This window comes from Choloepus didactylus, chromosome 14 (genome assembly GCF_015220235.1).
Source record: "Choloepus didactylus isolate mChoDid1 chromosome 14, mChoDid1.pri, whole genome shotgun sequence".
Classification (NCBI taxonomy): domain Eukaryota; kingdom Metazoa; phylum Chordata; class Mammalia; order Pilosa; family Megalonychidae; genus Choloepus; species Choloepus didactylus.
The window spans coordinates 60,898,209-60,910,943 of NC_051320.1; the positions used below are offsets into that span (position 1 = coordinate 60,898,209).

The window sequence follows — 12,735 nt, forward strand, 5'->3', positions numbered from 1 at the left end:
GAAGTTATTGAAGCCTGAGTTGGTGTATTTCCTATTCACTGTTACACCCGGAGAACCTCTTGTGACTCTGGTGAATAAATTTTAAGAGTGAAGTTAAAGGGAAGGCCAGACAAATCACATCCCCACACCAATAGTGATTTTGAGGACCTTATCTGTCCAGTGTCCAAGTCTTCTCATCATGTCAGGGACACTGAGGCACAAAAGTAAATGGTTATAATTCTAGGATTTCACAAGGGCATTGTACCAGGGCACTGAAAAATCATGGATCGATCCTACAAATACAACAGATGATTGAGTTTACCTCAGCCTTGGGTGCAATCAAGAGAACATGGGTCACGACAGTGGATTCTGCTTCAGCCTCACCCTTAATATGTTATCAGAAACCTCAGACCCCACATCCAAGAGCCTCTTTGCCTTTGTGAGGTCCCATGGGTGCTCACACATCCTTTGGCCCTTACATTTCTCTTTTAAGCTGAGGTTGAGGTTATCAAGGTTATTGGCTATGGTTGATCAAGTTATTAGTCCTAATTCTTCAATCTCCTCTAATAAAATTATACATCCATGGCTCTTGGCTCAGACGTGTGACTTGCTTCAGCCTAAGAGATGAGAACAAATGTGATGTGAGCAGAGGCTTGAAGTATGCCTGTGAAGTTTGACTTGACCCTCTCACATGAGAACATGCCTTGAGTAGCTGCTGCCCCTTCAGCCTGGGCCTCTGCTAAGACATGGTGGAACAGATCTCTGAACCTTAGCAACTGAGGTTATCTGAACCCCAACTAACTGCCGTCCTGTGAGCTAGGAAAAATAAATGCTTTTGAATGTAAGCCACAGAGATTTTGGAGTTGTTTGTTATGCAGCAATATTGTGACAACAGTTGACTGATACAGTGGCTGAACATGTATACCCTGGCATCATGCTCTCTGAGCTCAAAGCTTGGATCCCCCATTCACTGTGTGAGCTTGTACAATTTTTTGTTAATCTCCCTGTGCCTCATTTGTGAAAATGGGGTTAAAAATAGTATCTGGTGCACAGGGAAATTGTTAAAAGTAATTGAGTTAGTTCATGTAAAGCAGTTAGAAACTGTCTGGCTCACATCAGCTCTTGGTAAGTATTCATTAATGTTATGTTTTTGTTCTTTGACAGATTATGCAGAGTTTGCAAACCCTCTGTTGACTGGAGAAATTTAAGCCTACCAAAATGTTTGGCCCCTATACAGTATTTTAAAGGCCAGTGTATCTGGGGGATCAATCACAGTACACTGCCTTTTACTGGCCCACTTCCTTCAATTATGTCGACATCTGGCCCCTCCACCTCTACATCTTGTTCTCATTCTTGTTGACTCTGTGCTGGGTACACTGCTCAGGCCCCAGAGCTTGTTGCACTAATGACATTCTATCCTACCTTTGTCTTGGTGCTCTGTCCATCTTTTGATTTCCAATGACATGGGTTCCTTTGGACATTGGGTCAAAAGACAAATCTGGTGACACTGCCCAGTGCTATCTTCAAAATCATCCTTCTCATCTACACCTAACTGGCAATCTTGACCCAAACTGATGCATAGGACTATTTTTTTCCCTCAGATTGTGATCCTTCCCAATTCATCAAATTAGTCACAAGGTTAAAAGCACTGTTTTCCACTTACTATGTCCCAGAGTCTTAGCCCTACCACTGCTTCTCCAGCAGGAGTCCCAGGAGTATCCATCAGGCCCCCATGAAATAGGACCCTTCTCTCCCAACTTGGCATGTTTGACTTCCAGCTGAGGCGATTCTGAGCAGGCCCTGTTTGGACCCCTCCATTCACTTTTATCTTCAAATGCTAGATCAGAGTGTACAAAAGGACTAATGCTCAGTAGCACTGAGCTCATTACCTAGAGCCTGAACTAGACCTGAGAAAGTAGAGCACTGAGGAGTTGGTATTGCCCTGCTGGGGCATTTCTAGGAGATGAAGAGAGCAGAGAATCAGTTGTGGGGTCAGGGGGCAGAGCTTCTCAGGGAAGAGCCATTTTTTTTTCTGTATTGGCTGGTACTGGTAGCTTTCACAGAAAACAGACTGTTTACTTCTTAGATTTTTTTTGGGGGGGGGTTGTTTAGCAGGTTGATAAGTTTACTGTCTTTATCAGAAAAATCTTCATAGAAAATTGCAGTTTGGTTTAGCTTGAGCAGCCCACTCCTGAGCTCTGAGGAAACTTGCCTTTTTCTGCACTACCTGATCTTTCTTTGTGCAATAGACATTTTGGAATGGTTCCACCTCTTCTTTTTAACTTCTTTCTTAGGCTTGTTTCATAGACTGGATTCTCTAAAAATGATGGCTAGATGCCATGAAGTAGGTGCAATGCCTTAACCATCTGCATGTTGTGCAGGCCCGAGGGCCTCTTCCATCCTTGTCAAGGGGCATGCTAACCTCTCCTTTCATACAGCTTTACCCTCAGATTTTAAGGATGAAATTAAAAATGGAAGGTGGTAAAGGGGAAGTTTGAAGCTCAAAGCTAGGGCTTTCTCTTGCAGGTAAAATGGGAATTTATAAATAGATGATGAGGTGGTCAATGGGAAGGATTTATGTGTTAGGAGATGGGTAGTGGTCAGCAGAGAAGTTGAAGCAGGACAAATTGGGCATGTCCAAGGCAGCCCCAGAGGAGTTGGCTTTGAAGACAGTTTACACAAAGAACACATCTAAAACTAGAACCCTCACTCTTTGAACATGAGGTCCTCTTAATTAGCTTTACATCACCATCATCAGCATCACCATCATCGTCATCTATATTTCCTAGTTGTATCGTGTTCTGTTGTTTACACATCACCATTCCAAATACTTGGCTTTTATCATTGGGTCTTCACCAGAACTCTGTGAGTAGACAGATGGGTATTTTAGCTCCTCTACTAGAAAAGAAAGCTGAGGTTCATGCCAGTTAATTGACTTTTCTAAATACCCTGTTAGTGACTGTCAGAGCTAGATTTCAGACTGCCAGCCCTAAATTCATTCTATTTTTATCACGTCTCTTGACTTGAAAAATGTCTTGCTTCTTTGGGGTCAGGGTTCTTGAGAGACCCAACACCTAGATAGACACTCCCAAAGTTAAGGAAAACGATGTTCTTTCTATTCTTCATAGCTATAGGTGGAATCTGTAGGAAGTGGTAATAAGAGACTGAGAGCAACAGCAGCTGATGCTGTCTTTCAAAGGTATAATCAAAGGGTTAAAAAAGTGAAAAGACTTTTTAGAGCATAGGGAAGAAACCTTTTCCCAGTAAATCTGATGATGAGCCTATAATTAAGTCAAATAGGTTAAAGGCTTGTTATGCTAGCATTAACACGTAATTCATCCATTGAATTACAATGAGATTCGTGTAAGGATTACACGTAAAATTCCATGTAATGAGATGTATTCATCATCAAAAGCTTTTTGCCCTTTAAGAAAATGTTACAATAATTATCCCATGAACGTGAAAAGTCAATAGAGGTGAAAATGCATGTCTTTTTATACCATCATTGTGATTGTATTTATATTGGCAAGGCCTAACCCTGCTGACATTTAACTTTCCAGGGAGAGAACTGAGCTGCTGCTCTCGCCTCTCATCTCACCCTTTCCTCTTGGGCCATCCAAGAGATGCTCTTTGCCCTCATTCTCATCTCCTCTACCAGAGTTACAGAAACAAGAATCTTGTTTCCCAACTTACAAAACAGATAAGTTAGAATGTGATTACTCACTTTGCAAAAGGATTCACTAGAGGATTCCTTTAAATACTCTTTCCCCTTTTTTAATTGCAATTTTGATTAATGTGGAGACTCAGCAGTATTTAGAATATGAGCTTTAAAATTATTGTGTAGTTAATGTAAATTAATCCCACATTTGTGTGAACCTGTGTATTCCAGATTTATTGGAGAAAAATACTATAAACTTTTGAGAATTATTATAGAGTATTGGTGATTTAAAGGTAAAGGTGGGGACCCAGCATCATAGGATGGAGAACATCTTCTTGACCCAAAGGAGGATGTGAAATGAAATGAGATAAGTTTCAGTGGCAGAGAGATTCCAAAAGGAGCCCAGAAGTCACTCTGGTGGGCACTCTTATGCATAATATAGATAACCTTTTTTAGGTTCTAATGAATTGGAATAGCTAGCAGTAAATACCTGAAACTGTCAAACTACAACCCAGAACCCTTGAATCTTGAAGACAATTGTATAACAATGTAGATTATGAGGGGTGACAATGTGATTGGGAAAGCCATGTGGATCACACTCCCCTTTGTCCAGTATATGGATGGATGAGTAGAAAAACGGGGGCAAAAAAAAAAAAAAAAAAAAAAAAAAAGCATCCAGTGATCTTTTTTATGTTAATTGTTCTTTTTCACTTTAATTTTTGTTCTTATTATTTTTGTCTGTGTGATAATGAAGGTGTTCAAAAATTGATTTTGGTGATGGACACACAGCTGTATGGCGGTTCTGTGAACAACTGATTGTACACTTTGTACAACTGTATGGTGTGTGAATATATCTCAATAAAATTGAATTAAAAAAAAGTAAAGGTGGGTTTGGAGAAACCTACAATGAAGGTAACCATTTAAAAAGCTGGCTGCCCATGTGCCTAGAGATCTTTTTTCTTTACATTCAATTTTATTGAGATTGTTCACATACCATACAATATGGTACACCGAAGTGTACAATCAGTTGTTCCTGGTACCATTATATAGTTGTACATTCATCGCCATGGTTAATTTTTTTTCAATTTTTAGAACATTTTCATTACTCCAGAAAAGAAATAAAAAGATAAAAGAAAACTCAAATCCTCCCATACCCCTAAACACCCCCCTCCATTATTAACTCATAGTATTGGTATAGTACATTTGTTACTGTTGTTGAAAGAATGTTAAAATACTACTAACTGTGGTACATGGTTTGCAAGAGTTATATTTTTTCCCTATATACCCCTCTATTATTAACTTCCAGTTAGAGTGTCATACATTTGTTCTAGGTCATGAAAGAGATTCCTAATATTTGTACAGTTAATCAAGGACATTGTCCACCACAGGATTCACTGTTTTATATATTCCCATATTTAACCTCCAACTTTCCTTCTGGTGACATACGTGACTCTAAGCTTCCCCTTTCCGTCATGTTCACACACCATTCAGCACTGTTAGTTATTTTATAATAATGTGCTACTGTCACCTCTGTCCATTTCCAAAAACTTAAGTTCAACCTAGTTAAACATTCTGCTCATAATAACCAACCACTCCCCATTTTTTAGTCTCATTCTATATCCTGGTAACCTATATTTCATGTCTGTGAGTTTACATTTTATAATTAGTTCATATCAGTGAGACCCTGCAATATTTGCCCTTTTGTGTCTGACTTATTTCACTCAATATAATGTCCTCAGGGTTTCTTCAACCCGTTTTTTTTTTGTTTTTTTGTTTTTTTTTAAAGACAGTTTTGTTCATGCACCATACATTCTGCCCTAAGTAAACAATCGATGGTTCCCTGTATAATCATGTATTTATTCATTCACCACCATCACCACTGTCTATATAAGGACATTTCCATTTTTTCCACAAAGAAAGAGGAAGAGTCAAAGAAGGTAGAGAGAAAAAAGAAAAAGAAAGAAGAAAAAAAAGATGACCACTAAAAAGCAACAAAAGGAGAGATAGAATTAAAATAAAGTATAATGAAAGAAAGTATAATGAAAGAGTCAGACAATATCAACAAAGCCGAGAGTCCCATTCCCTTTTCTTATATCCCCCTCTTACAGGCATTTAGCTTTGGTATATTGCCTTTGTTACGTTAAAGGAAGCATAATGCAATGTTTCTGTTACCTATAGTCTCTAGTTTACATTGATTATATTTTCCCCCCAATACCACCCCATTTTTAACACTTTGCAAGGTTGATATTCATTTGTTCTCCCTCATGTAAAAACATATTTGTACATTTTATCACAATTGTTGAGTACTCTAGGTTTCACTGAGTCATACATTCCCAGTCTTTATCTTTCCTCTTTCCTTCTGGTGTCCCACATGCTCCTAACCTTCCTCTTTCAACCATACTCATAGTCATCTTTGTTCAGTGTACTTACGTTGTTGTGATGCCATCACCCAAATTTGTGTTCCAAATCTCTCAGTCCTGTCTTTTCCTATCTGTTTGTAGTGCCCGCTTTAGTATTTCCTGTAGCACAGGTATCTTGTTCACAAACTCTCTCATTGCCTGTTTGTCAGAGAATATTTTAAGCTCTCCCTCATATTTGAAGGACAGTTTTGCTGGATATAGGATTCTTGGTTGGCGGTTTTTCTCTTTCAGTATCTTAAATATATCATACCACTTCCTTCTTGCCTCCATGGTTTCTACCTGGAACTCCACACATAGTCTTATCAAACTTCCCATGTATGTGATGGATCACTTTTTTCTTGCTGCTTTCAGGATTCTCTCTTTGTCTTTGACATTTGATAATCTGATTATTAAGTGTCTTGGCGTAGGTCTATTCAGATCTATTCTGTTGGGGTACACTACGCTTCTTGGATCTGTAATTTTATGTCTTTCATAAGAGATGGGAAATTTTCATTGATTATTTCTTCTATTATTGCTTCTGCCCCTTTTCCCTTCTCTTCTCCTTTGGGACACCCATGACACGTATATTCATGTGCTTCATGTTTCTTTCAATTCTCTGATACTTTGCTCATATTTTTCCATTCTTTTCCCTATCTGTTCTTTTGTATGTAGGCTATCAGGTGTCTTGTTCTCCAGTTTCTGAATGTTTTCTTCTGCCTCTTGAAATCTGGTGCTGTATGTCTCCATTGTGTTTTTCATCTCTTGCATTGTCTTTCATTTCCATAGATTCTGCCAGTTGTTTTTCAAACTTTTGATTTCTTTCTTATGTTCACCAAGTGTTTTCTTTATATCCTTCATCTCTTTTGCCATATCTTCCCTAAACTCATTGATTTAGTTTTTGAATTGATAGCATATTTATTTGAAAATCTTTAATTGATTGTTTCATTAAAGTGAATCAATATCTCACCTGTATCCCAGTTGAGGTTTAAGTTTTTTCCTTTGACTGGAACATATCTTCATTTTTCCTAGTGTAATTTGTAGTTGTCTGTTGTTTAGGATTCTGGTTTTCTTGGTTACCCAATCATATTTTCCCAGACCAGAACAGGTTCAGTTCTCAGAATGGGACTTTACTCATTGTCAGGTTTCCCTGAGGGTGTGTCTTAGAGGATTGACAGACTTTCCTGTGAAGCCTCTAGCCACTGTGCTTTTACTAACCTGCCCAGCAGGTGGTGCCTGTCAGCCTGTTACTCCCCACTGATTTAAAGGGGTGTGGTCTCTTTAATTCTCAGCTTAAGTTGTTTCTGTTTTGACTGTTTTCCCCCAGGCCATGGGGTCTGAGTTCTGAAGGGAGGGCAGGCACTAGAGCTGAGCCCCATCTCCTTCCTCTTAGAGAAGATTCACCCCCTAGGGAGTTATCTTCTGCACTTGAATTACTCCTTTGTCTCTCTGACTCTGTTAACTCCACCCCTGTCTGGATCAGAGCGCTGTGAACTGAAAATGGCTGGGGCTTTCTCCACTGAGCCATTCAGCTTGAGAGAGAGAAAAAGGGAAAGAAGCCCCCTTTCAGAGCCAGTCTACAGCCCCCCAGTTTCACCCATTGGCTAGAGATATCACCCGTTCTTCTAGCCTGTTTCCTGGGACACAGGTGTTTTCTGGCTGTCTAAGGTCAGCCGTCTCTAAAGTCTCTGTATTTTTATTTTTTTCCATCAGCCCCTCCTTCTGTCCACTGGGAGCAACCTCAGGGTACTTTGCTGCTTGTTAGGGGTTTGTCTATGCTTGTAGCTTGTATTCATCAGTCTACGTTTGTTAATTAAAAACCTATTTGGAGCTAGGTTGAGCTATATTCGCTTGCTCCAGGAATGCTGCTTTCTCCCACAGCGAGGTCTTGCAGCTCAGCCTGCTGTTGGGGGAGGGAGCTCCCAGTGTGGTTCTGCAATTTTTACTTACAGCTTTTATGCTGCAGTCTCAGCCATTCCACCTATTCCAGGTTGGTGTATGATGTGTGGACAGTCACAGTTGTCCCTCAGTAGTTGTTCCAGATTATTTACTGGTTGATCCTGGTTGTTTATTAGTTGCTCCAGGGAACTAACTGAATTCCACAGCTCTCTATGCTGCCATCTTGCCCCTCCTCTGGAGCTCTTTTTAAAAGTTCAACTAAATTATATTTGACAATTAATTTTGAATAAGTTAAAGAGTTTGGCTCTTCTTAGAATCTACATCTGTGGTAATGCCGTATTTAAATAAAGTTTTAAAAATTCTCCTTTTGTGTTTTTTCCAAGGGAAAATGAAAGTAGTAAGAGGTAAGAATGGATATGAGATTCAACATTTTAAAGGCCAAATGTAGTAACACACAGGTAGGCTTTTGGTATTTCAGTACTGTGTTGTTAACTGCCTGACTTTAGTTACCACATGAACACAGTTAGTTAGGGCCACTGACCTGGTCCACGAATATAGCAGGTCAAGTAACCCTGTGTACTCTGTTTTTCTTGTGTTCCTAAGTGATTTTAGGGAAGATTTGTTGATTTTAAGTGAAAAGAGTTCGAGTAATTTCATGTAAACAAGAAAAACATTTCACAGGAGGACAATAGCATTGAGAAAGACTTGGTCTTTAACAGGAAAAAAAGAAATCCAGATCCAGGCATGTTTTGTTTAGTCCACTTGATATTTAGATATTTAAATGATTTTTCAGCCATAAAATATCCTTTACCTATGACTGCCTAGGAAAATGCCTGTCAGTCATAGGCTTTTGCATTCAGTCATGCTTAATAAAGTAGAGTGTCATTTGGAGTATTAGAATTTAATTTGATGTGTATCTTTAATGTATGTGTCATGTGATGTCTTAATTTTGTATGGGTCAGCAGGTGCTTTTTACTGAGACTGCTATTATCTGAGGTAAATTCTCTAGTGCTCTTTCTGTACAGCCTAGTTTCTTTTATGTAAAAGAGATAATGCAAGTGTCTTTATAGTACTTTTTTTTTTTTCAGTACATGGAAGCTGATTGGAAGGGCTTATATTCCGAAGAATCAAGGTAGCCATTGCTGGAACCCACAAAGTCAGCTCTGAGGACTGAGGGAGGCTGGCTGCCACCTTCTTTTGCCACCTGTGCGCCCATGACTAGAATAGTAGGTCTAGTAGCCAGCAGAGTATTTGAATAACCATTGGTGTTCTCCTCAATTAATTCTCTTCTCCAGTAGCCTTGATATGAGAAAAGGAACAACTTTTTTTTTCTTAAATAAATCTTCAATCCAAACCTTTACCTCCTCCTCCATCACAATTTAGTTAGCATGAACCCATTCATCCATTGATAATTTCATTTATTTTATCATTCTTCAAGTATTTATTGTTTTATGAAGCAGGCACTTTGTTTGGTACAATGAGTAATATAGACTATAAAGATGAATCACAGCCTCTGTTCTCATTTTGCTTACAGTATAATAATAGACAATGAATCAGACAGATTAAATAATCATAATACAAGGTAAGAGAGAGTCATACAAAATGGTAATGGAGTTTTGAGGGTGGGATAGGGATGGAGATCTGAATCCAGATCCAGGGAATCAGGCATAGCTTCATGAAGTATATGGAATGTGAATTAATGTGGCTGAATTTCTATTAATAGATAGGAAGAACATATTCAAGCGAAGGAATAGCAATAACAATGGCATAAATTGATACTATTATTGGAAAATAATGAGCAGTCCAGTTTGCCTGGTTGGTAAATATTGGGACCAACTAAATTCCCTAAAGAAGCTGCATCTATTTAATAGGAAATGGTGAATTCTCGGAAGTTAGGGAGTATGACCGCGCCATAAGGAAGATTTACCTGGCAGCCATTTTTACAAAGGAGGACATTTGAATTGATATTGTAATCAGACATATGAGAATTTACGGGAGCCTTAACTATGGTGATAAAGAGTAATAACTGATAAGGTGGTGTAAAAATAACTTGGTTGGTGACTTACTTGATGTATGTAGGGTGGGAGAAGTGTTGAAATGAAAATCTAGAGTCAAAAAAGATGCCAGGTTTTGAGGGGTACTGGGATACTAAACTCATCTTTAACTAAAATCATGAAATTAGAAGGTACTTGGGCTAAAGGGAAGATGATGAGTTGAATTTTTAGTATTTTTTAAACTCATTTATTCAGAAACCTTTCTTAAGTATCTCCTAGACTTATATCCTTTAAATGATGTTTTAAAATGTGTCAGGAAAGGAGATGGAAAAATAATACTTCTAGAGCCTTAATTGGCTGCTAAAACCGTTCCCTTTTTGTGATAATATTAAATTTAGTTAATTTTAGGGACATTATTATGAGATTATGTCCTTCTCTTCTGTTGTTAAGATGTTATATTAAGTGATAGCAATGTAATCAGGTAGTTGCTTCTTTTTTTCTTTTAATTTTAATATAATTTTAGACTTAGAGAAGAGTTGCAAGATAGTACAGAGAGTTCCCATGTGGTCTTCACCCAACTTCATGGGTGTCATGGCTTTAGTCTGCATTCCATTTTGTGCTTTCCTGGCAATCTGGTTGAATTTTTTTTAAATTTGCATATAATAAAATTCATTCTTTGTTGTATACTTTTCTGTGGGTTTTGATAAATACGTAGAGTCATGTATTTAACAAAATAGCACCATACAAGATGGTTCCATGATCCCCCACATTCCCTCATGTCCCTTTGTAGCCAAGCACTTCCCCACCTTCAACTTTTGACTATCACAGATCTTATTTATATCCCTTTAGATTTGCTTTTTTGAGAATGTCATGTGAATTGAATTGTAGAATATGTAGCCTTTTGGTTTCAACTTCTTTCACTCTGCAAATTTCATTTAGCATTCATCCATGTTATTACCCAAATCAATAGTTCATTTCTTGTTATTGCTGAGTAGTATTCCACTGTATTTAGTTACCTGTTTATTTATTCACCTGTTAAAGGATATTTATGTTGTTTCCAGTTATTTGACCTTATAAATACAATTGCTATAAAAATTCACATACCGGATTTTGTGTGAACATGTTTTCATTTCACTTTGGTAAATACCTAGGAGTTGGATTTCTAGGCCATATGGTTAAGTATAAGTTTACATTTGTAAGAAACTACCCAAATACCCTCCAAAGTGGCAGTATCATGTTGCATTACAACTGACAATATACGAGAGTTCTAGTTGCTCAGCATCCTCACCAGCACTTGGTGTTGTTGAGTTTTTTTGTTTTTTTGTTTTGTTTTGTTTTATTTAGCTTTAGCCCTTCAATTAGAGTTGCAGATATTAACACTCCCTTCTGTAATTGTAAAAATAAGTCAATCTAAAAGCATAAAGGATGTAGATGACCTGAAAGGCACTATCAAGCAGCTTGAACTGATACTCATTTCTAGAACACTCCTTCCAACAGTAGCAGAATACACATTCTTCCCAAGTGCACATGGGAAATTCAGGTAGATTGACTGTATTCTGGGCCATAAAATAAGCTATATTAAATTTAAAGGAAGAAAAATCATCAAAGTATATTCTTGGATCTTAATGGAATTAAACTAGAAACCAATAAAAGTTATTTGAATATATCCCAAAATTTGGAAGTTAAGCAGTGTACTTCTAAATAATGCATGGGTTAAAAGAAATTAAAAACCATTTTTATTTGAAACAAAGAATAAATGAAACAAATAGAAAATAATTCTTTGGTATTCTTCTCTGATTTTTTTTCCACTTTTTTTCTCTTTGTGTTTCAGTTTGGGTAATTCCTATAGATCTCAGTTTACTTATTCTTTTCTCAGCTGTATCAAAGCCACTGATCAGCTCATTGAAGGCATTCTTCATCTATGTTTGTGTTTTACATTCCTAGCATTTCTCTTCGAGTATGTCTTATAATTTTAATCATTGTTGAAATTTCCTATGTGATCTTAAAATTATGTCCTTTAACATATTAATCAGTTATTTTACATTCCCTATCAGTTCCATGTCTGTGTCATATCTGAGTCTGGTTTGGATGATTGCTTTGTCTCTTGGGAATTTTTCTCTTACCTTTTCATATGCCTTGTAATTTTTGTTGAAAGCCAGAAATCTTACGTAGTAATAGAGAATGAGGTAAATAGATTTATTCCTTGAGATGAACTTTTCTTACCTTCTGCTAGGCCTTCAATATGAAGGTTTGTGTTAATCTGATCAGGAGTTAGGCTCCTTCCAGGTCTCTATATCCCTGAGCTGAGTTTGAAGTCTCTGCAACCTTTTTATTTTATTTTATTTTATTTTATTTTATTTTTGTCTATTTATTTAATGAAAGATTTTTGTTTCAAGAAATCTTTAAACCCTCTGAAATGTTGTGTAAAATTTTGCATGATTTTGGCTAAATAAGCCTCTGTAGCTTTCATAAGTTATTCCTCAAAATGATCTATGATTAAAAAATGATTAACAATAACCCCTGATTTATGACATTTTGAAAGATACACTCTACCTTATTTTTCATCATTACTTAATGCTTTCGAAAGCCATGGTCTCAGACTTAAATTACCATCCCAAGTTCTTTGTCAAATTCTAGCCAAAGGAGGAACAGGGATAAATTAGCAAATTAAGTATGTGGACCCCCAAGTACAAATTTCAGGAAGGGCTTCTGTATTATTTATTAATTGCAAAAATAAACAGATCTGTCATTCCCGTGCTGTGTAGGAGTTCCATGTGTCACTGCTACTTATCACTTTCTTAGTTGAAGT

The 12,735-nt window shown here is 37.4% G+C and overlaps 1 non-coding gene across 1 annotated transcript; it reads right to left on the reverse strand.

Annotated features, from left to right (window-relative positions):
- Positions 1-2,297: 2,297 nt before the first annotated feature.
- Positions 2,298-2,420, reverse strand: LOC119509726. Its single transcript, XR_005211783.1, has one exon. It is a non-coding gene; the product is annotated as a U6atac minor spliceosomal RNA (small nuclear RNA).
- Positions 2,421-12,735: the final 10,315 nt, after the last annotated feature.